Raw genomic sequence first — 25,481 nt, forward strand, 5'->3', positions numbered from 1 at the left:
CCCACACAAACCTCAGTCCAGCATCTCACTGTAACCACCCTGATCTCATGCCTCAGGGCAAGGTCTGTGCAATGTATTTGTCAGCAGCCTGTGTGTTTAAGCATACAGTTGTGCATTTCAAAAGGACAACCATCCTATTATTTTCATTTGTGATATGCTGCACGTGCATGGACAGTTGAGCCTGCCGCAGGGGAAAGAATGCATTGCTTATCAGCTCAAATAACAGAGAAGAGAATAGAAAAACAATATAATAAAGGATGCATGTTTAGTCATATCGTACATGTGATCAGGCTGGCGGCAGGAGAGTGAATACGTCATGTTAGTAAGCAGCTAAAAAGACATTAGAGTCCATCATAACTCATCATAACTTAATAAAGAATGATTATCAAAGCAAACGCTCAAAATAACATTTTGATCAACTAGTTAGCTAGCTAGCTAGTAGGTCATTTGGGAACCTTTTGCCTACTGCCTTTTGAATATTGTGAATTCGGACATGCTCTGTTCACACAGTATACACCAAAAGAGTATGTCTGAATTCGTAGTATTAAAAAAATAATTCAGGATGTCTTTTTCAGGTCATCTACTGCCACAGAACAGCAATAGTTTAAAGAGAAGCAGTTTGTTTAAAGCAACGTACAAGCTCAAAACAACAGTGATCATTCAATGGCTGCTCCATGATTCAGCTGTGGTGCAGCCGCGGACAATTATGTGATAAACTAAACCATCCACAACTTTTGATGGCCAAATATGTGGGCATTGCTGTGTGGAAGAATGAAGACATGATTTTGCAAATATGGCAAGACAAAATTACAAGGCCCTAAAGGAAAACAAATCCTCCTGCAGAATATGAAGAGACTGCATGAGCCAATAACTTCTGTTACCCACTTTTGACTACGCAGTACACACATTGATTTTTCCTTGGCGAGGTTTATGTATTTTTTAAGCTTGTTACATAACGTTTTCTCAATCCCTTGTCAAGACCATCGACTTTCAACTTCAACAAGTAACTTGAAAATCCTGAAACTTATAAATGAAACAAAGAATTAGGCCTTTTTTTAAAGTCAAAGAATTGTCAGAGACATAGGCTTCTGTGAAGACAGTTACTGCCATTTCAGAAAACGATGCCATTTTCCTGGAACGGGAAATCATATCTAAGGAATGCTTAATGTCTCAACCCTTACCTCAAGTCATAAAGCATGCGGAATTAACTCTTCACCTTGTTTGTGTTGGTAACACTGATCATTAAACAAAATGTCAGAGTTACTTGGGGGTTTAGTGGGTCATTTCTCCAGCTCAGCACTCACCTCAAAACTGCAAAAGATGCAACCCCTTGACATTTGAAATGTCAGCGACAGTGGTGATGTCATGTGGTTACAGCTTGGGTCAGGAATTTTTATAATAACATACCTGAGGATTTTAAAATGAAAAGAGCAATCGAGGATGCAGTATTACACTCATGAATAAAAATGGATTACATTTGACAGGCTAGAAGAAAATTCTAAAGAATCTGAAATTCAGAGCCAAAAGTATTTTGTAGGCCCATTTATATATGGTCTAATTTTATGCTTTGTGATGTTTTTATATAGTATCTTAAACCACTGTAGGAAAATTGCAGCACTTAAACCAATGAAAAATGTTGTGAAACATATCCAGATGTTCTCCTACAATGCTCAGTTGACAATAAAAGTCTCAAGAAGAGTTTACTATTTGTAAATCTGCAATATGAGGGTGCAAAAAATCTAAATATTGAGAAAATCACCTTTAAAGTTGTCCAAATGAAGTTCTTAGCAATGCATATTACCAATCAAAAAATAACTTTTGATATATTTACGATAGAAAATTTACTGTAGGAAAATTGCAGCACTTAAACCAATGAAAAATGTTGTGAAACAGAGATTCAGTTCTCCTATACAATGCTCAGTTGACAATACAAGTCTCAAGAATGTCAATGCATAGTATAGAGGGTTTGCATTTACGTCACAGTTTGGTCAGTTACCCGGATGCGCGGCCATATTTACTTGGATGTAAACAACAGTACTGACTGAATAGATAATGTACTACTGAAAAGGTTGTTCTGCTAATTTATGCTGTCTAAACCACAGAAATAATGTGTGCCCTGCTGAAAAAAACAGCATATGCTGGTTAGGTACTGTATGTTTTGGTGCTGGGATGCTGGTTTTAGCTGGTATATGCTGGTCCTTTGCTGGTTTATGCTGGTCCCTTGCTGGTTTATGCTGGTCCTTTGCTGGTTTATGCTGGTCATGTTGCTGGTTAATGCTGGTCCTTGACCAGCAACGTGACCAGCATAAACCAGCAAAGGACCAGCATTAACCAGCTAAGGACCAGCATAAACCAGCAAGGGACCAGCATAAACCAGCAAAGGACCAGCATAAACCAGCTAAAACCAGCATCCCAGCACCAAAACATACCTAACCAGCATATGCTGGTTTTTTCAGCAGGGTGGAAGCTGCTAAATCATATAGCGAAGGACTTAGTAAGCAGGAAAGGGCACAATATTTTGACAAACCAAAGGTAATAGGTGGTAAAGATACATACAAGCAGTATTAATTAATATATTAGCCTAATATTTCACCTACCTGACTTTCAATGATAAGAACAAACAAATGTTCTCAAGATTCTTGCCCTAGAAATCCTGGTTCAGTTTGGCCAACCACAAACGCCTTATGTTCCTCAGACAGTTTTTTGCACTCTTCTCCTTGATTTGTTATAACTTTTGGCAGTCTGTAGTACTCCAAATGTTTTTCCTAGTCTGACCAATTAGTACAGCCCAAAAACATGACAATAGTTGACCACTTTTAGCAGCAATTATTAGCAAAATATGTGAGTTTCGTTTACATTCAGTGGCGCCATATATGGTTGATTGATGATGCCTCGTGATAAAAAAAAAAAAAAAACTCTATGTATGTTTACCTAGGCTACTTGGTTACGTTTATGTTCAGTGGTGGGATTTTGTCACAATAACCTTTTCATAATAATTATATTATTTGTAAACTCATTGTTTATTGTAGTTTTTTCCCAATGATAAAATCCAACATTCAGTATTGTAATATTTCAATTGTCTTACGTTGTGCATGTGTATTGGCTATAAGTTCCACCCTCATGTGTTGCCCATAGAACGTAAATTCGGGGTACACACTCCCGAACGCTCACAGGTGTTCTGCAAGCACATGTGAATTGTTGTTGTACGGTTGTAATTGCATTTTCGTCGATGTTTTGGTCAAAGAAAAGTTGGATCGCACTCTTTTTGTGTAACCCACAACGACGGAAACCGGAGACACCGCCGATACGGTCATCTGAAGTACTGGTTACACAACCATGGAATCCCAGCGTTGCATTTTTGAACAGTTCTTAAAATTCACCACAAAATCAAACCCTGCATGCATCCTGATGTTTACAACCAATGGCTTTATAAAACCACATTTAGTAGGGCGTCTCTACGGGTTGAATTCCAGCATCCAAAATCTATTTTTTTTTTTTTAGTTTGCGCAGCGCTTGCACATCACAGCAGATCAAACATTTGATCTGTGAGTATAATTTTATAACTGTTTTGCAGCATGCTCTTAGGTCCTTCATGGAAATTTGGGTTGTTAAAATGGATGTAGGCTTTCATAATGCAAAATAGTCGGATAGAGATAGAGTTAAATTACTAATGGATATTGTCAAATAGATGCAGTTGTCACTACTCTAAAGCATTTCTTTTAGTTAATATATTCTTTTTAAATTGGATATCCGCAGGCTTGCTCTCTTTGTCTAAGGATATTATTCTGACAGCAGCACATCTCAGTGGGTCGGATCAGAGCTGTCATGTGTAGATGTCTCAGACACCTCGGCGTCGATCTGAGGAGGGGTACAGTTGTATGAGAGGAAAAGGAGAGCTCTGTATTATTCAGTACATCGCTGAACCTTTCTGCTACACTGTGCTATTGTAGCACAGCATAAATGCACCTTTTCGTTGCTTGTGTTCGTACAGATGGTCTAGTAGTTTAAGCGCACAGCGTAGTTTACTGTAACGAGTGCGCCCGCATCACTGGACTTCACATTGGTGACAACAAGAGAAGTAAACCAAAGAAGACAGAACAGGTTGGAACAAGGTAAGCCGACATACTTTTTATGCTTTACTGTAATGTGAAATGAGATGTGGAAGAAATAAGGCAGAGAAATGCAGCTTAAGCAAGAGCACTGGCGTTTTTATCGGTAATAAGACGAAATGGCCAACATAAAAAAATAAATAAAATAGTCCGTTTGGTAGCCTATCCGCGCAAACATAGTTTTGTTCGAATGACTGTGTGTTTAAATATAGCCGCTTACATAGACTGTATATTTTAATGATTTCTGATATTGGTTCGTTTACTGATTGGGGAAAGCAAAATCTTAGTTTTGAGACACAGTCTAATTCGAGTGCGTAGACTTGCTATATAGGATTATTGCGGATGTATCGAATGAAAGCCTAGCTATGGCATATTAATTTGGGTTATGAGGGTAGACTATACCTAAGGCTACAGTAGGTTTAATCAGGGCCGGAGTGGGACTCCTTTTCAGCCCTGGAGTTTCAAGCCTTAGACCGGCCCACTTTAGTTCACGACTGACTATATTAAAATGACGTCATTTCCAATTCAGTGCAAATACAGTAGCCTAAGTGTTGCTTCACAGTGAAGATTTATTTGAACAGTTAACACAATATAATGTTTAACAGTATCAGTATCTATTTTCTGTTAGAATTAGTGCTCATAAATATCCAAACCTTGAAATGAAAAAATATCAAATAAATACAAATGTATATTAAGCTATATGTATAAAATAAAGATTAAAATAAAATGTATTAAACTTTCTAATGACACTATCATGTCTTTTTCAAGTAAACAGCTGCTTTATAAGTTCAAATATTTTTCATAAATGAGAACATTAAAGGGTAAATGTCTAACACTATTCTTTTAAACATCACAATGTCCTTTTCTGCAATATCTGAATATATATTCTGTGCAAAATTGTTCAGTCCTTAAACACAAATAAAGAATAGAACAAGTATTGCACTGTCCTACCTGCCCATTCTAGTGTGTTGGGCTCATGACTGGTGCTTGGTAATGTTACGGGGCCTGGCTTTTCACTCTTAGCAGCAAACTGGACTAGAGGCTGCTGCTGCTGAAGAGCAACAGTACAAGAAAAGGTTTGATACATAAACATGAACGGTGATTTGCAGACATCGTTGTTTTGCACTGCTCCTAACTAGCTTGACGTTAACCAGGGGCGGACTGAGACAAAATTTCAGGCCGGGAAATCTCACACTTATCCAGGCCATCCCACACCAAAATTTGAAACCCTGGACAACAATATTTTTCATCATCACATAAAGAAAAGTTTAAATCAACTGGGTAAAATAATTAAATGCTATCTCTTGAACTTCCAATTTGCCTTTTAATCTCTTTTAATCTCTCTGTCTCTCATGTGTTTACTTTTTAAACAAATTTTCTTGTATCTGTCACTTTTTTCATAAACACATCTCGACCTTTACAACCACCTATACAGTACAGATCTAAGGTTGGTCTTTTTTAAAGAAGACAATCAGCAGATTATTGCAGAAATACTGAGACCTTTTTAAAGACATGTTTTTGTCAAGATTGTAAAAAGTTGTGATTTTGTAAAATGACACTTGACATTGCTGCTAAGGGGGAGGAGACAGCCACCAGGATGGTTCTTGAGCTTCTAAGCTTTCAAAATTATATATAATTTATGATTAGTACTAAAACATTTGATAGAAAAAAGGGCAACAGAAAAAAGAGGGCCACTACATTAGGACCATGTGTTATTGTCGTAATGTTAAAATTAAAACAACAAAAATTAGCTACATCTTGAATATATCTTTATTAAAAAATCTTAAAACTAAACATGTTTTGCATTATCATGGGTCATGTTTGGCCCTAAGGAAAATTAACCATGATATTATTGAGCCTATGGTAAACATAGTAACCATGTTTTTTGGGGGTTTTTTTTAGGATTGATTCCCATTAGTATAATCATAATTTTATACCATGGTGAAAGTATAGTGTAGCAAAACCATTGTATATTGTATAATTATTGTATAGCTATAGTAAACATGTTTTGTAAAACCACAGTTAATTTTTATAAGGGTTGCTCCCTAAACCTGTTTTAAAACGATATTTTTTATAGATTAACATTTGTTAGCAGTTCAATACTTAAGTAAACAAAGACAAAACTACAATAGTCTGTTTACAGATGTAACAGACCTGCGCTTTAGGTCCTAAACAGGACAGATTTGTCTCTCTGCTCCACCTGGGCACTTCTACTTCAGTCTCGCGTCGTTTTGGCGGACGGCGGACGCGCGGATGCGCGGAGCGCGCGCGAGACGAAACGCGTGCCAGTCAAGACTAACCGATTTATGATTTATTAGAGTTTTATTATTGAATGGCTAATTCTGAAATAACCACTTTAGTACATTAGGCCGGCAACAAAAACAACAACAACAATATTAAATAATAATAATAAAAATTGGAGGGTAGCGGGCCAAAAATTCTCCCGATGGACAGTCCGCCCCTGGCGACTGCTGTGAGTGCAGGCAGCTAGGGACACCGGCCCTCGCGGCCAAAAAAACGGACCGGCCCACCGGGAATTCTCCCGGTCCTCCCGATTAGCCAATCCGGGCCTGGGTTTAATGTGATTATTGTCTCATTTTGACTTACAGGGTTGAACGCGTGACATAAACACTGAGTTTCAGATGCTTTGCTTTTTGTTGACTCATGCAGTTGTGCAGTGTTTCTCAAACAATATTTTTGAGTGCTCTGAAATAAACTGCCATCTTAATTTAGGATGAATTAACTTTTTGTTTTCTCCCAAAAGGACCCACTTAATATTAATTGCCATATTTACTATAAGTTGATGCAATGCACTTATGTGCATGCATGTTTTTACTTTGTAGGCTTCTTATATTTAAAAATATATGAGAATATTGAATAAATGGTCATAAAGGGTCCATTTAAAAAAAACAAAAAAACAAAACAAAATATCTTTATGAAACATTTTGACCCATACAATGTATTGTTGGCTATAATTGCTATAAATATACCCGTACTGCGTACTTACTGTCCAGAATCACATATGTGCATGTAATTACTTTTAACCCACAAAACTAACCGTACCTGTATGCTACCTCAGTAGTAGCTAGCGTTTTTAGCTCAGCGCGAACTCCCTAACTATACCTGAAAATGACTTGTACATGCACCAGATATAAAGTGGCACCATTAAAAATATTATTTAAAATTGTCTATGAATCATCCTGACTATTGGGGTCGCATCATTTTTAAGGAATAGTTTGGCATTATTACTCATCATTGTCCTTTTGAAAACATCTGACTTCTTTATGCAGAATAAAAAAAGGTTATTTTTCAGAAAAACTGCCTGGTTGCTATTTTCAATATAAAGAAACTGAGTGAGAACTAGGGCTGTCATTCTCCAAAATAACAAAAAAGCACTGTAGAGCATCCTAAAAATAGTTCATATGACTCTTGTGCTATATTTCAAGTCTTCTAAATGATCATTAGACTTTGTATGAGAAACAGGCTGAAATGTAAGTCATTTATTGGCAACCTCCAATGAGCAGTTTACTTTACAACTGCTGTGCCAGAGTACCTGATCAATCACAATGGGGAATGAATCATCCAGCCTGTCTTTGTGAACTGGATCAACTTTGAAAAGAGCATAACTCTCATGTTCTCTAGATCAGCAGATGTCCATACTCTTAGTGGATAATGACATAAACCTGGCCTGTTTCTTACATAAAACTATTATATGACTTCAGAAGAAGTTTTTTTTGGCTTTCTTTTTCAAGCTTGGTAAGCTCCAGGGTTCGAAATGACATGAAGGTGAGTAAATGATGACAGAGTATTTCTATTTTCGAATAAAATACTTCTTTCAGCTCAGATCAGGTAAGCTCTCTTACACTTTTTCTAGTGTAAGTGCTAAGGAGATTATTGTAGCTGTCAGTGAACAAACGCACAACTTCTGTAGATCCAAGTTTGCTCCTTTTTAAAGATTTCTGAATTTCTGTGCTTTCACAGAGAGATTGAGTTTGCGGTGAGTGTTCTGTCCTTTTTGAGCCTTTCTGTTTGATGCTGTAATATTCCTCAGATCTCACTCACTACACGCAGAGCAGAGCTCCCTATTGCTTGCACTGTCAGCGGTATTTCATAGGGAAGAAGGCACACTCTTATATCAGTCTTTTTCCATTCCCAAAACCATCTCCACTGAAAGTATGAAGGAAAATTTAAGGGTCTGTGGGTTGCTTTCCATTTGCCTACATATCAAATGGTGCATGTCAGTAGTTCTGTTATGTTGTTATTGGTAAACGTGGTGTTCCTTTTCTAATTAGCGGTTATACAGTATATACTAAAATTTATTTTAGAATAGATTTAATTCAATCAAGTTCATAAACAGCAGCAGTGGTATCAAGGACAGAAATTTTCCCTTTAATTAAAATAAAGCTTGCAAGAACTAATTCTTGCAAGATGTGAAATATTGGCAAACAAACTCCCTTGAGATGGTGCTTTGTGGATACTAAATCTACAGTACATTATATCTGTATGCAGATACTGTTAAGACAAAGATACACACATCAAGCTGTTGTGTGGAGCAGAAGATTGTGGGACTGTTTGATTGGAGATTGGATTGATGGCAGTGTACTGTTCTCTTGCTCTGATGCTCAAGCTTTAGCCTTGAGGTTTGCTGGTTTTCCAGAAGTCACACGAAAAAAGATGAATAGTCAAGTCAGGTCATCTTGATTTGGATAGCGCTTATACAATACAGATTAACAAAAAAAGTTGATTCAGTTCCGTTCAATAACTGTATAAAGAAGTCTCTTCTGGTTACCAAGCCTGTGTTTATTTGATCCAAAGTATGTGAAAAATGTGAAATATTTTTACTGTTTCAAATAACTGTTTGCTATTTAAATATATTTTAAAATGTAATTTATTCCTGTGATTTCAAAGCTGAATTTTTAGCATCATTACTCCAGTCACATGATCCTTCAGAAATCATTCTAATATTCTGATTTGCTGCTCAAAAACATTTATTATTATTATTATTATCGTTATTATTATTATGTTGAAATCAGCTGAGTAGATTTTTTTTTTCAGGTTTCTTTCATGAATTGAAAGTTAAGAAGACATTCAGCATTTATCTGAAATAGAAATCTTATGGAACATTATACATGTCTTTATCATCAATTTTGATAAAATTCAAATAAAGTTCACATGAGGTACAACGTTATATATATATTTTTATATAATGTATAATGTTAAATCTTTTTATTTCAGATAAATGCTAACCTTTGGATCTTTCTATTCATTAAAGAATATTGGTAATAATAATTAATAAAAAATGTTTCTTGAACAGCAAATCAGAGTATTAGAATGATTTCTGAAGGATCATGTGACACTGAAAATTTGAGTAATGATGCTAAACATGTAGCTTTGTTCACAGGAATACATTTTTTAAATGTATTCAAATAGAAAACGGTTATTCTAAATAGTAAAAATATGTCAAAATTGTACTTTTTTTGCTATACTTTGGATCAAATAAATGCAGGCTGATGTGATCTGATGCACAGAAGAAAGTTCCTTAAAAAATATTACAAATTTTACTGTTCAAAAACGTTTGACTGGTAGTGTATATAATATCTAAAATTGTATTTAAAAAATCTAAAATGTCTTTTTATAAAATCAATTTATAAAATATTTTTGATATTTGAAGGAATAAGATTGCAATGAAGTTGCCAATTCTGCAATCACCTAAAGAATTATTTGACTTACTAAGCATGATTTCAATGGACTCTTCCCTTGCCCCCCCTTGCTATATTTCACAGTCCAGAAATAATCATCTATTTAATTAAACTCCCTAATTAGCTCTTTTTATTCCAAGCATTCATGAGTTCAGCAGTGACAGAATTCAATTTCACTTGGGGTCAGTGTAGATTACATCCCTTCGCTCTTCTGTTTGCCTAACATTTAGAAATGAATCTCTGGCATATTGAGCATAATGCTTGTCCCCTCGGATATTCATCGAAAGCAGAATGTAGCACAATTAATTACGGCTGAATTTCGACAACTGAATAAGCTGTTACTTTACGTGATTCAAAAGAATAGACTGTCAGGCACTCTTTGTACTTAAGTTGGAGGCTGCATCTTTAATTACTATTTCTGTGGTGAAAGTGGATATCACATGGCGTAGCACATCTGCTTCTCCGCCTGTTGCGCTCAGCTGTGATTCTGATCCGGCCACAACAGCAGCACAGCATCTTAAACAGTGTGGCTCATCAGCAGATAGTCTGACGTTGTACCTCATGTGAACTTGTGTTTTCTAGTGACTCATTCAGGGAAAATAATTCAAACATTATTTCTTGATCTGCTTGCTGTTTCTTTTATCTCTTCGGTTATGAAACTGCAGCTCTTTCAAGTATAACCAAGAGCATTTGAAGTCTAGTTTCACAGAGTATCCAGAGTAGTAGCAGTGTGGTCCAATTGACCCAGAATGAGTAGAAACAAATCATATGTGACCCTGGACCACAAAACCAGTCATAAGGGTCAGTTTTCTGAAACTGAGGTTTATACATCATCTGAAAGCTGAATAAATAAGCTTTTCATTGAAGTATGTTGTTAGGATTGGACAATAATTGGCCGAGATACAACTATTTGAAAATCTGGAATCTGAGGCTGCAAAAAAATCTAAATATTGAGAAATCGCCTTTAAAGTTTCAAAAATTAACCTTTGATGTATTTATGGTAGGAAATTTACAAAATATCTTCATGGAACATGATCTTTACTTAATATCCTAATGATTTTTGGCATTAAAGAAAAATCTATAATTTTGAACCATATAATATGTATTTTTGGCTATTGCTACTTAAAGGAGTAGTTCAGGAGTAGTTCACTTTCAGAACAAAAAATTACAGATAATGTGCTCACCCCCTTGTCATCCAAGATGTTCATGTCTTTCTTTCTTCAGTCGTAAAGAAATGATGTTTTTTGAGGGAAAACATTTCAGGATTTCGCTCCATATAATGGACTTCTATGGTGCCCCCGAGTATGACCTTTCAAAATGCAGTTTAAATGCAACTTCAAAGGGCTCTAAATAATCCCAGCAAAGGAAGAAAGGTCTTATCTAGTGAAATGATCGGTTATTTTCAAAACAAATTGACAATTTGTATGCTTTTTAATCTCAAATGCTTGTCTTGCCGAGCTAGACAAGACGAGCATTTGAGGGTAAAAAGTATATAAATTGTAATTTTTTTTTAGAAAATAACCCGTCGTTATACACTTCTTTCCTCAGCTGTGATTGTTTAGAGCCCTTTAAAACTGCATTTTGGAAGTTCAAACTCGGGGCACCATAGAAGTTCATTATATGGAGGGAAATCCTGAAATGGTTTACTCAAAAAACATAATTTCCTTACAACTGAAGAAAGAAAGACATGAATATCTTTAAAGACAAGGGGGTGAGCACATTATCTGTAAATTTTTGTTCTGAAAGTGAACTACTCCTTTAAGACTGGTTTTGTGGTCCAGGGTCACAATTGTTACACATCAGAAATTAAACACCAATTTTTTCCCCTTAAAATAAAATTCAAATCATTGTTTATTTGTTTGATGGCTAGAGAAGAGAATGTAAGTGTGCTGTGAGACTGACAATACGTTTTGAAACACACATATGATAAGGACACGTATTGTGGTGTAATCTGTTGTGCTCTGATTGTACTTTACACCATTTTTATCCCCATTTCATATGGCCCCAGAGGGAAAAAAATAACACTAGGGGTCTGGTTGTATTGTATCCACTGGTTTGCAGCCTGGTGAACCTCAAAGAAAAGGACCATTGTGTCCATCCTGTTATTTTCACCAGCAGTGGGGTTTCTGATATGGATTATGGACTTAAAAGACATGTTGGCAATGGATTTAATTGAATGTTGGAAAACAGTTGTATGTAGTCTTTTCTTCCTCCATTCTCACACTGTGATTGTATTCATGCTGAGGTTAATACAGTTTGTACGGTGGATCTAGGTGCAGATAGTGTCCCTTTAAAAAAATGATCAAGCTGAAAAGGGGCCAGGGAATAATTTTTGCTCTGGCCTTGAAGAATTGGCTGCTAAAAATGATTATTATGACAGACAGAGTTATGTGGCACCTTTTAGAGAAAGGCCAAAGCTTGGCTCACATGTTAGGCTGTTTTGAGTGAGCTGTGATCCCTAAAAGCCTTATTTAAAAATCACCTTTCAAGGTTAAAACAAATGAACACTGAGATGAAGATTTGTGTTTGCCTTTGAGAGATTGAGATCTTTCGCATGAGATCTTTCTGTTGATCAAATGTAAATGTTCCCTAATCATGTTGGAATGATGTGCCCAAACAGGAGACATTTGTTTAGATACAAAGTTTGACCTACACAGATGAGGTACTTGGATTTTCAGTTGAGAATTATGCATACATAATAGACTTACGGTGTTCTTGTATCTGTTCATAATGGCAAACCTGGTCAACAGAGAATCATTTTTCTTATAGCATAAATCAATAGGAGGTCTCTAGGTGTAGCTATTACCAATTCATCACTTTAAAGGGATAGTTCACCCAAAAATGAAAATTTGATGTTTATCTGCTTACCCCCAATGCATCCAAGATGTAGGTGACTTTGTTTCCTCAGAAAAACACAAACGAAGATTTTTAATGAAAACCAGTGCAGTCTGCCAGCCTTATCATGGACGTGGATGGGAACCAAACCTTTAAAAGTAAACAAAAACATGCACAGACAATTCCAAATTACACCCTGCGGCTCGTGATGATACATTGATGTCCTAAGACACGACACGATCGGTTTTTGCGAGAAACTGAACAGTATTTATACCATTTTTTACCTTTGATACACAGCCACGTCCATCTGTCATGAGCACGTGTTTGGCATCAGTCACGTCACATGTGCACGCGCTTCTGGCGTAGTATACGCAAACGCCGTAAAGGGAAATCAGTGAAAAGTCCCGGATGAGTTTTTGCAAGCAAACGTAATCTTTTAGCTTTAAATCGGTTTAAACAATCAGGATACGCGCAAGTAATTACCATTTTGAATAGCCGCTATACCCACAATCTCTGCACTGTTGAAACAATGAGTGTCGTATTTATGCGACAGATCGCTGCCGGCGTTTGCGTATTCTACGACAGAGCGCGTGCACATGTGACGTGACTGATGCCAAACTCGTGCTCAGGAGAGGTGGACGTGGCTGTGTATCAAAGGTAAAAAATTAAATAAATACTGTTCAGTTTCTCACAAAAACCGATCGTTTCGTGTCTTAGGACATCAATGTATCGTCACGAGCCACAGGGTGTAATTTGGATTTGTCTGTGCATGTTTTTGTTTACTTTTAAAGGTTTGGTGTCCATCCACGTCCATGATAAGGCTGGCAGACTGCACCGGTTTTCATTAAAAATCTTCGTTTGTTTTTTTCTGAGGAAACAAAGTCACCTACATCTTGGATGCATTGAGGGTAAGCAGATAAACATCAAATTTTCATTTTTAGGTGAACTATCCCTTTAACTCTAGTGACCAAGACCCTGGCAGGACACTATAGTTCATTTATGTCAGTGAGAATAGCAAATTAAACTGTGACACATATTATACCCAAAAATTCTTCATGCAGTGGGACTACCAGTAAAAATTAATAAAAATATAGGACCAAAAACTTGATTTGACACTTTGACCTGACCATGTGTTGTTACATACCTTTCTATCAAAGTTATCTGACATTATCAAGATGAATTTGTTCTGACAGTTTAACTCTTGAGTTCTTGTCATATTTTATTACCATTTTCTAAACTATAGCGAAAAAACTGTTAATGTGTGAAATGTTGAAGGTGTCTGAATAAATTTAGGTTTGACTTAGGGCTGGGCGATTAATCGAAAAATAATCGAAATCGACATTCAGAACCTATAATCGTTAAAATTTTTCCAGGAAGATTATTTCAATTACTTTCCCTTTAAAAAAACACAAGCGCTCCGTTCCGTTATTCCGCCGACATGTCGATGGAGAGCTTAAACAGTATTTATACAGTAAAAAGTATTTACAGGATATACAAGGGTAATTTTATTTAGAGGAGATATTGCTTATTTTCTACTTTTAATATGAAAAACATTGAAAATTATTTATTTTGTTTCCAATAGTGCAAGTTATTTATTTTCACTAATTTAAGAAAAATGTGACTTTTCGTTTTAAGCAATGCTTGCTTTAATTTCAGTTGTTCAACACTGATGTTCAATTAATAATCATCGATCGTAGATAGTGTGTTTCCTTCAATTATTTTAAAATCAAGTAATGCACCCTTCATCCAAAAATCTCTCGCTTGTAATATGTGAGCATATTTACTGTACAAAACTTGTCAGTGAACTATGAGGGCAAAAAAATAAATATTATATAAATATAATTAAATATAATTTTATTAATAAATAAAATAATCGTTCATTAATCGTAATCGGGTTAAAATGTTCAATTAATCGAGATTTTGATTCTAAGCCAAATTGCCCAGCCCTAGTTTGACTGTATATCTAGTCTATATATACTACATAGAGATGCTCTAAATATATGCTGTAGGGCCTCTTTGTTTTCTTTCTAATTGTCATAATCTTATTTTCTTGAAACAGTTTCTTTGCGCTTGATGTCTCTCTTAATGTACTTCAGCATAAATTTATCTTACATCTGTCCTTGTATGACTCCCAGTACGGTATTGGTAATGAGCTTCTATAAGATAGAGTGGATATATTTTTATTTTGTAAGATATACATTCAAGCCTGAAATTATTCATACCCCTGGCAAATTCTGACTTAAAGTTACTTTTATTCAACCAGCAAGTTTTTTTTTTTGATTAGAAATGACCAAGACGTCATAAAAAGTGGCCAATGTCCAAAATTATTCATACCCTTCTCAATAATCAGTAGAAAAGCCAATATTGGCTATTGCCATCACCCTGATCTTTAGCTCCCTCCACAGATTCTCAATTGGATTTAAGTCAGGACTCTGGCTGGGCCACTGCAAAACGTTAATGCTTTTGTCTGCTAACCATTTCTTCACCACTTTTGCTGTGTGTTTTGAGTCATTGTCGTGCTGAAATGTCCACTGGTGCTGAAGTCCAAGTTTCTCTGCAGACTGCCTGATGTTGTTGTTGAGAATTTTGATGTATTGCTCCTTTTTCATGGTGCGGTTTACTGTGATTAGGTTCCCTGGTCCACCGGCTGAAAAACACCCCCAAAACATTAGGTTCCCACCACCATGTTTGACAGTGGAGATGGTGTTCTTAGGGTTGAAGGCTTCTTCTTTTTTTACACCAAATGAAGGCTACATCATTGTGGCCAAACAATTCAATTTTTGTTTCATCTGACCATAAAACAGAAGAACAGAAGTCTTCTTCTTTGTGTTTGTGTCCGTGGAACCCAGCGGTGTGCAGTGTCCGTTGGACTGTCTGCCTTGAGATGTTGCCACCAGCAGAGCCCAGATTCATCAGGATGGCCTTGATGGTGATCCTTGGAATCTTTTTTTACCTCTCTCACTATCCTCCTGGCCAGCACAGGTGTCACTTTTGGCTTTCGACCACGTCCTCTGAGATTTTTCACAGTGTGGAACGTCTTGTATTTTTTAATAATACTTTGCAATGTAGCCACTGCAACTTCAAAACATTTAGATATGGTCTTACAGCCCTTTCCTGACTTGTGAGCAGCCACAGTGTGCAGCCGCAGGCCCTCAGTGAAGTCTTTTGTCTTAGTCATGGCTGTCCACGAACCAACAGCAGAGAGCTTCTGTTTTTCACCTGTTGAGTTGATTAAAACAGCTGTTCCCAATGAATCAGGGTAATTAGGATGCTTTAGAACAGCTTGGACTATTTGGAATGGTATAGAACTTTGGATTTTCCCATAGACTGTGACAGTTTGCAAAGGGTATGAATAATTTTGGACATGCCACTTTTTGTTCAAATGTAAATAAAAGCTGAGAAATATTTTTTCCACAATGATGCCTCTTGTACATCATCTTATTATCTTTTGGGAGAAGCCTGTGTCATTTCCGGTCAGAAAAAAACATGCTGGTTGAATAAAAGTAACTTTAAGTAAGATTTTGCCAGGGGTATGAATAATTTCAGGCTTGACTGTATATATGATGCACACCCCCTCTGAATTTTACCATACTCAGAAATTACTCTTTACTTAGAAGATATGTTAGGGTTCTTTAGACATAAAATGTTTCAGCAAGTCTACTTGATCAGTTTCCAAACAAGCATGTCAAAAGTATTTAGCAAAATATGATTTTCTTATCAAAGTGATAAAATGTTGTTTAAAAAAAAAAACTGGTGTAAGTTTAGGGCAATTTTGATCAACGAATAAGTATGTTGTACCAAAACTTTTAGAAGAGAAGTCGTTTCTTGACAGTTGAAAGTGTTATATAGCCCACTAAACAATTTTCAGACTCAAGGCCTGATTATTTCAGGTGCCTTGTCACAAGTCTATTGTTTTAAAATTTTAGTCTTTCTTTTGTTATATTTTTACAGTTAAAACAATGACTTTGTATTCCTCTTGTACCATTGTCCTGAGAAATAAGTCTCCTGACAGTTTTCTTCCAAGTGATTCCATTGTTGGCTGCATTAGTTTTGTGCTTTCAGTGAAGAGTGTTTTTTTTTTTTTTTTGCTTGAAAAAGAGCTGAAGAATTACCAATTACCATGCAAGTGTCTCAGAGCTGGCTGCATGTGTCTCAGAGAATGCATGGATGATTGTTGTATACACTGGAACTACTGTAGCCAAAACACAAAAAAGAACTAAAAAAAATCATTTGGTCTTTTGGCTATTTAGACATCATGGGAATCCATACTCTGGTCTCATGAGACCAAGTCAATCATTTTGGGTTTAACAGCATCCAAAATGTTATGGTGTTGCTAGAGGAGGAGTACAGTGAGAAGTGCCTGCAAGTTTAGTGGTAGTAAAGCTCTAATAAAGGGATGTATTAGTGCTGAAGGTGCTGTCATCAATTCACACACACAATGTGTGATGAAATACAAAAATTTGAAACGGAAGATGCTACCCTCTCTGTGAGGGATTCTGTAGAGATTAGTTGAGAAACACTCACCATTAGCAATTAGAGCATTTAAGTACTGTAGGTCATCATCCTGGAGTAATACAGGACAAAAATTATATTTTTTTGAGGAAAATATTTCAGGATTTCTCTCCATATAGTGGATTTCTATGGTGCCTGTGAGTTTGAACTTCCAAAATGCAGTTTAAATGCAGCTTCAAATGGCTCTAAACGAAAACAGCTGAGGAAGAAGGGTCTTATCTAGCGAAACGATTGGTCATTTTTCTAGATTTTGAAATGAATCTAAAATACTAACTTGATGAGATTCATACTTGGCTTTAATAAATAGAATATTGATTACATTGTTCATGTAAAAGTATAAAATAGATTTTTTTTTCTTTTTCTGATAGTTTAAGTAATGTTTATTTAACCAAGAAAATGTGACTGGGACATGAATTTACATAAAAAAGGTGAAACCCTTTGAGGACTCCTCATTTCAGAACACCACAGCACAACACGCACCACCGAGATATATATATATATATATATAAATTAAATTATAAATACCTCTAAATAATGCATTAATCTCTCTCTCTGTATACACACACACACACACACACACACACACACTGGCATATTTCCATGAGTAGAGACCTTGCTGTGTCCTATTTGACTGCTCAGCACGCCATCAGATAAAAGGCTTCTGTGCCATACAGTGCGCTCAGCACTCTGCCATGTTTGTACGCTCATCTTAGAGACAAGACCTCAGATTCCTCCAATTCGCAGGCTCTGTTAGGACAGCTGGATGAATAGTGCTGCTTTAGGTGGTGTATGAGTTTGCAGTAGCTTGCTCTTCATCACAGTTGAGCTTTAAGCAGGAACAGATCTGTCATCCTGGATCCTGCCTGAGATGCATCAAGATGCCTTAGGGCTTCAGCTAATTGGCTGCTGGATCTCTCCAGTGGGACCTGAAGTGGGAGGCTGGAACCTGGAAGGAACCCTTTTGAATGAAAGAACAGCGCACACATACTGTAGCCTTAACTGACTCTTATTTATTATTCATTGAGTCCCAGAGTTAATTCTAAGTAATGTCTCTTGTGATTTACGTAGTGTAGAAATCCCAGCAATTACCATTTCAAATTTGAAAAATGGACGTACTGTACACTATACAAGTGTCCGGCAGGCTGATGGTTAGCGTGATTATCGATACTTTCAGGCCATACATCTGTTTCTTTGTATTGCAGTGATTTATTGTGCTTTCTGAGAACACTTGCTCTCCCTTTGAGAAATGTTGTATTTGTGCTCATGGCACCTTGCCAGTTTCTGATAGTTGCTTAACATCTGGAATGAGTAAATATAAATCAGTGTCTGATAAGGAAACTGCTGTAGATGTTGTTAATATTGTAGCTGTTTGTTATAAAAGGAGATTTAAACACATTCACAGCTACTTCTTAATTGCTTATTCAGATTTTAAGCATGCCGTAATTGGTTTTTAATTGGAATTATTGAAATCTTTTTTTATTCTCCCTTTTACAAACCCTGAAAGATTTATAGGGCACAACAGCTCATTTATTTAGTAAAAATTACATTTTCCAAAAGAAACCATTTTGATTTGTTGGTTGATGGTTGCCAATATTTTCTCTGGCTTTAAAGAATAAACTATATCAGGGATAACACACATGAAAAAAATCAAACATGCCTCTCAGCTATAAACACTACTTTTAGTTGATCTGAGCCTCTAGATCGAACAGGAAGGGACCTAACAGCAAGATTAACTTGCTGTTTGTTGATGGAAAATTGATTTTGTGATTTTGTGTTCATAATAGATGTTTTAAAGCACAGTGGGTCATTCAAGTTTAGATGAAATACTGTAGCCTTAGTTTGATAGCAAGTATGATTCATTAAACGTAAATATATTAAATATAAATATATTTATATACGTAAATTCAGAGTAATTTGCACGTAAATCAGACCAAAAACTCTCCTCCGGATTCACAAACAGTTTGTAAACATCAGATTTAATAGTTAAACATGCATGTTAATGGATTGCAAGCATTTTTAAATAGGGTGTGCATGCACGCTCATTCACAATTGTGACCCTGAACCACAAAACCAGTCATAGGTGTATTACATAGCATTTTTTTAAACTGAGATTTATACATCATCTGGAAGCTGAATAAATAAGCTTTCCATTGATGTATGGTTTGTTAGGATAGAACAATATTTAAAAAATCTGGAATCTGAGGGTGAAAAAAAAAATCTAAATATTGAGAAAATCACCTTTAAAGTTGTCCAAATGAAGCTCTTAGCAATGCATATTACTAATCAACAATTAAGTTTTGATATATTACAGTAGGTAATTTACAAAGTATCTTCATGGAACATGATCTTTACTTAATAACCTAAAGATTTTTGGCATTAAAGAAAAATCGATAATTTTGTCCCATACAATGTATTTTTGGCTATTGCTATATTTTTCCGCATATTTATTTGTTTGGGTTTGTTTTGTGCAAAAAACTTCATAAGTAAACCTCAAGGAACATAATAAATAAAGCAGTAACCCCTAAGAAGCAGTGGTTTACAGTGAATTTATAATAGCAGAGGGGCGTTGTTAGGCACGATGGTTTAAAATTGATAGATTGTAATGGCATTTGTAGTAGAAAACATTAGAATTTCTGTGATGGTTTGTATTGTTGTTGTTTTTTTTTCTCAGCAGGAAGGATATTTTATGACTTGGTCTTAGTGACTTAGGAGTCCTCTTCACTACCTCTAACGTTTCACATGTTTAGGAGCTAGTTTTAGTGCTAAAACGCTTTATGAAATACTCTTTCCTAAAATTTCCTAAAGAGTCCTAAAATTTAGGATCACTATTTTTAAGATTTTCTCCTAAATCGGCAAGTTATAAGCTACTTTTAGCCTTAAAGGGGCCATCGGATGCAAAACTCAGTTTTCCATGTTGTTTGAACATTAATGTGTGTTGGCAGTTTATGTACACAACCACCCTACAATAATAAAAATTTACCCAGTGCTATTTTTTTAATCTTTAAAAGTAATATCCCCTTTTTTAAATCAGGTCATTCTCAGCTTCTTGTTGGTGTGACGACACACTGACAGAGGCCACCCCCTCGATAGATTATTGACATGAGTGCCTTACCTTAGACCCGCCCTCACCAAGCTTAAACGGTCTGACTCCGATCACCATTGTGTCGACTCAGGTGCAGGGGAAGACAACAATGTGTCCTATTGAGCGATTGAGGTGTTCTGTTGTTGGATGTAATAATGAACATAGCACTCCTGAAATCTAAGCCGCTGAAAATACGTTCATCTGTTTCAGGGAAAAACGAACACTGTTGTGGCACCACTCGCTGCTACAACGTAGATGGCAGTATGTTTTTTGTGTCTTGCGAAAAAGTTCCCACAGATATGTTTTCGGTCACTGAAGACTGGAGTAATGCTGCTGAAAATTCAGCTTTGCCATTATAGAAATAAATTACAATTAAAATACATTATAACAGAAAAAAGTTATTTTAAAGTGTAATATTTCTTAAAAATATTTAAGAACTTTTTTATTATTAAAAAACCTTCGTGAGCATAAGAGACTTTCTTCAAAGACTTAAAAAAAAAAAACTCTTAAGCTACTACTGACCCCAATCTTTTAAATTGTAGTGAAATGTGAAATCTAATGTTCATTCTTCAGTTTCTAGATTCATCCAGTTTGCAACTCAATTGTGAAGTGCCTATTTTTCCTCAGATAAATGTAATAAATTTTCCTTTGTATATCTTTCTCTAAAAACTACTCCACTCTATAAATTTGGGTGAGAAGTCCTTAAAAAATCAGCCTAAGTCATTTACTGTTTTGATTTGCATACCGTCACAATCTATTAGAGCATGATTATTATGTTCTTGATTATGAAGTGTGCGCTTCAGAAGCTTCTTCATCTGTATTCATGGATTCTAGCAGTGATGTGCTGCCAATCTCAGTTAGCAGCTTGGCTCATTGCGGATCCCCACCGTAATGTCATTAGTGTAAGCTATGCCATTTGCACTTCATTTCTTCAGCTCTTTGCAATTGCAAAGAAAAATTAAGTCAGCATTCATGTCATCTCTGTCTGCGGCATTAGCAAACTGAGCAGACGAGATTGGAATCTATTATTATTGGTAGTATGTAATTTTCAATATTTAGTTTGCAGATCACATCAGATTTTATCCAGTCGCTTAGATTTCAAATGAGCCAAAAGTCTTTGATAAAGAGCTGAAGAGGTTTGACGGAGCAAAGGTCTTGTCCTTTTCTCTTTCACACTGAGAAACGCTCTATTTAAGTAGATTTAGTTAGCCGTTTTTACTCTGCTGGCTGGCAAACACACAGGTTGCTTTATGTAGCTCTGGCATTTTAAGAAATTAAATTGCCTATCTAATTGCCAGCAAAGCACTTTGTTGTTTGAGATGTGCTGTTTTCCTGTTTAAAAATGCCAAATGCTTCATTAATCGAATGGGTTTGTTGGCTGCAGAATGCCTGTTGACATATGCACAGTGCAAAAGCTTATTCTGTTTATTTGCTGACCATTGGAGCCACTTATTCAGCATTGATGTCTTCTTCGCTCTTTTGCACAATAAGACAATCTGACATTCTGTTGTGATTGCTTAGAGGAATATTCACATGTTTTGTTTTCACTGCTTAGCTGCTGTCATCTTTTATATGTGCCACCACAAAACAGTATTGCAAACTATTTTACTTGCATTATTTGATGTTTTACCAAGTGGAACAGATGTTTAGACGGGATGGAAAGAACTTGATGTTCTTTTAAAATATTGTGCACCAATGAATCATTCACAGTAAGACCTAAAACATATGCTAAAAATAATATCTTTAAAGATATGTATCATAATTATGGTGGATTATTACATTTGTCAATTTTGAAGATTACGATTTGAGATTAATTAACATTTACCAGCATTTCTGATTTAATTTGAGTAGCAGGGAATGTGAGATATTTGCATGTTTTGGTTTCACTGCTTAGCTGTCATCTGTTATATTTAAACCCACCACAAAACATCATTGCAAGTTATTTTTCTTGCAGTATTTGATGTTTTTCCAAGTGGAACAGGCATTGAGAGAGAGGGGATGAAAAGAGTTTGAAATATTTGTGCACCATTGAACGGTTCACAGTAAGACTCCAAAAACATATACTAAAAAGAAATAACTTTAAATCAATGAATCATATTCATAATGAGTACCTACAGTTAATATGTGCACTTTTTGAAGTTTAATTATCATTAGCATTAGCTCTGTCTGTATATAATTGATAAAATAAAATAAAATAATGTTAAATAAAATTAATAAGATAATTTCAACTTTAATTTAATTTCAAAAGTCTGAGTTTATCTCTTACTTCGGAGTTAATATTTCACAATTATTACTTTTTTTGTCAGAATTGCAAGTAAAAAAGTCAGAATTGTGATTTTATATATATATATATATATGTGTGACCAAACCAGTCATAAGGTTAAATTTTACAAAACTGAGATGTATACATCATATGAATACTCAATAAATAAGCTTTCTATTGATGTATGGTTTGTTATGATAGGACAATATTTGGCCGAGATACATCTATTTGAAAATCAGGAATCAGAGGGTGCAAAAAAATCAAAATACTGAGAAAATCACCTTTAAAGTTGTCCAAATTAGGTTCTTAACAATGCATATTACTAATCAAAAATTACATTTTGATATATTTACAGTAGGAATTTTACAAAGAATCATCATGGAACATGATCTTTACTTAATTTCCTAATGATTTTTGGCATAAAAGAAAAATCAAAAATTTTGACCCATGCAATGTATTTTTGGCTATTGCTACAAATATACCCCAGCGACTTAAGTTTTGACTTGGTTTTGTGGTCCAGGGTCACACATATATATATATATATATATATATATATATATATATATATATATATATATATATATATATATATAGGGCCCTATGAAATAATCCATTTTTATTTTTTCCCAAATTCATTTTTTTCTAGTTTAAATTGTTCTGAATTCTGTTTTTATTTTTATTATTGTTATTATTAATCATTATTATTATTATTTTCTAGACTCTGTTTAATGGTTAAATTAAAAAATATTAATTAATTGAAATCACAAACATACACAATTTAACAACAAAAATTAAATTTTTACATGTATGAAATGTGTGTTTTTTTTCTTTCAAATTCATTTTTGTTTTTACCAAATTCTTTGTTTTCCATTTATTTTCTGGATTCCATTTTAAGTTTCATTAAATTTTAATAATTACAAGGATCTCTAATTGATTGGTTTTATCAAAAAATCTTTTTCATTTATTTTCATCTAATTTCATTTATTTATTTATTTTCCCCAGAAATTTTGTGTTTCACATTTTTCTGGTAAATAAATTCTGGTAAATATTTTCTTATGGCAAATATTCCTTAAAAATACTGTCTTAATAATAATTGTATTAGTAGTAGTACTATCATTACATTAAGTAATTTTCTGTCACAATTTCTTCAAGTTAAACCTAACTTTTGTGACAGGTTGCTGTAAAGACCTTTCTGTTTTTGTTTGTATATGAAATAACCATAGTTTTCACAAAAGAAACCATGAAATGCTCATGAATTTACTCTCTGAGCAGTTCTAATGATTGTTCATGTGTTCGTTTATTTCATTAAAGCAGCAGAGACTGAAAACACTGCGAGTGTCACATGCACAAATTTTGATTTTGCGGCTTAATATTCACAGACACTAGTCCATATCACGTTTTGATTTAAGTGTACTGACCTACTTTTGATTTATTCAGACAATGACATAACATTCTGCGTTATACAGTAAATGTAATTTTTATGACTGGATTCCATGATTTCCACACCACGGAACAAAGGGTCCTACATATAAACTTATAAAATTGTGAGTGGAAATAGTCTGAATTGTGAGTGATGTCCTTTAAATTCATAAGATGACCAGGTGGCATGGGAATGTGTGTGTTTTCACCTTCATGAAGTTATTAGAATGCAATAGAAGCTGAAAGAAATGTTGTCAATTTATTTTGAAAAGCTTCCCAGGCCGAAAAGTCACAGTAGGTGAGAAAAAGGCTGGGTAAACTGGGTGGCCTTTGGAGAGTGACGGCCTAACTGAAAATAGGATGGACAGACTGTGTCTGCGGCTGACAGATAGCTTCAACTTAATGCCTTGTCCTCTTGCAGAGCTGAAGAGCCTGCTTTTGCTGAATGATTCATTAAGATGACACTGACATGAGAGCCAAAACCTACTGACGGGCTTCAGTTGATGGACAGTCCAGCATGATGTGTCTTCCCTGCATATTCACTTTCTTTGGCTTTTTACACTTGCCCCTGTATCCTGTCTTAGACTCTCCTGAACCCCACACAGTTATTTCCTGTCTCTTTTTGTTCATGTTATACTTTTTTTTTTATATCCTTCAAAGTAGAGCAGAGAGAATACTGAATTCAGAAAGAGCAAGTTGGGACATGCTTCTACAGTATCTAGACTGTTATAAGAGCAAACAATATTTTTTAAGATTTAAAAGTTGTTGGTAAAGTTGTACATTTTTCTGACAAGATTCTCTCTGATTTTTTTTTTCATCGGTCAACCTGACATTGAAATGTCTTATTTTTGATCAGATTAAATGCAGTGCTATATTTGATATTTGATATTTAATTGTGCATTCCTAAATTTTACATTCATACCAGTGTCATGTTAGCATTATTTAGATGCCATTATAATATTTATTAATATTTAAATGATCAAAATGATTGAAAAGTGTCAATTCGCAGAATATTATTTAGACTCACATTGCATCAATGATTTGTGCAGCGTTGAGCCTTTTAACCAATCAAACGTGTTTCTGTTGAACTTAGGAATGCATTGGCCAATCAGAGGTGCTTAGATTAGTCAGCGCTGAAACCACCGGAGCTGTTGCTGAGTGTGCATGCTTGTGAATTTCTCATAAACAACACAGTGCAGATACGATGCAAATAAAATATTAATTTTATACCTTTAGTGATTATTACCGGCGTTTTTGCATAACTTGTGCTAGACTTGGCTAACATCATGGAATGACATGTTTGTCTGTAAAGCCAGAATGTGACGTGCCAGAAAACTGAACAAAAATGTTTTATATTGTTTTAATGTCAATATTTTACAATATAAAAAGCAATAATCTACAATAATGATTTTTGTCATAATATTGCAGCCCTATGAGCATAAATCAGTTATTTATTATTGGAGTATTATTGTCCTTTATCTCTAAAGGTTGCATTTATTTTCCACAAGCTCTCGGCTTGTGTTCATGTATCTCAGACATCCATCCACATACTTTGTGGTCAT

Source organism: Garra rufa, chromosome 18, assembly GCF_049309525.1.
Source record: "Garra rufa chromosome 18, GarRuf1.0, whole genome shotgun sequence".
In the NCBI taxonomy this organism is placed as follows: domain Eukaryota; kingdom Metazoa; phylum Chordata; class Actinopteri; order Cypriniformes; family Cyprinidae; genus Garra; species Garra rufa.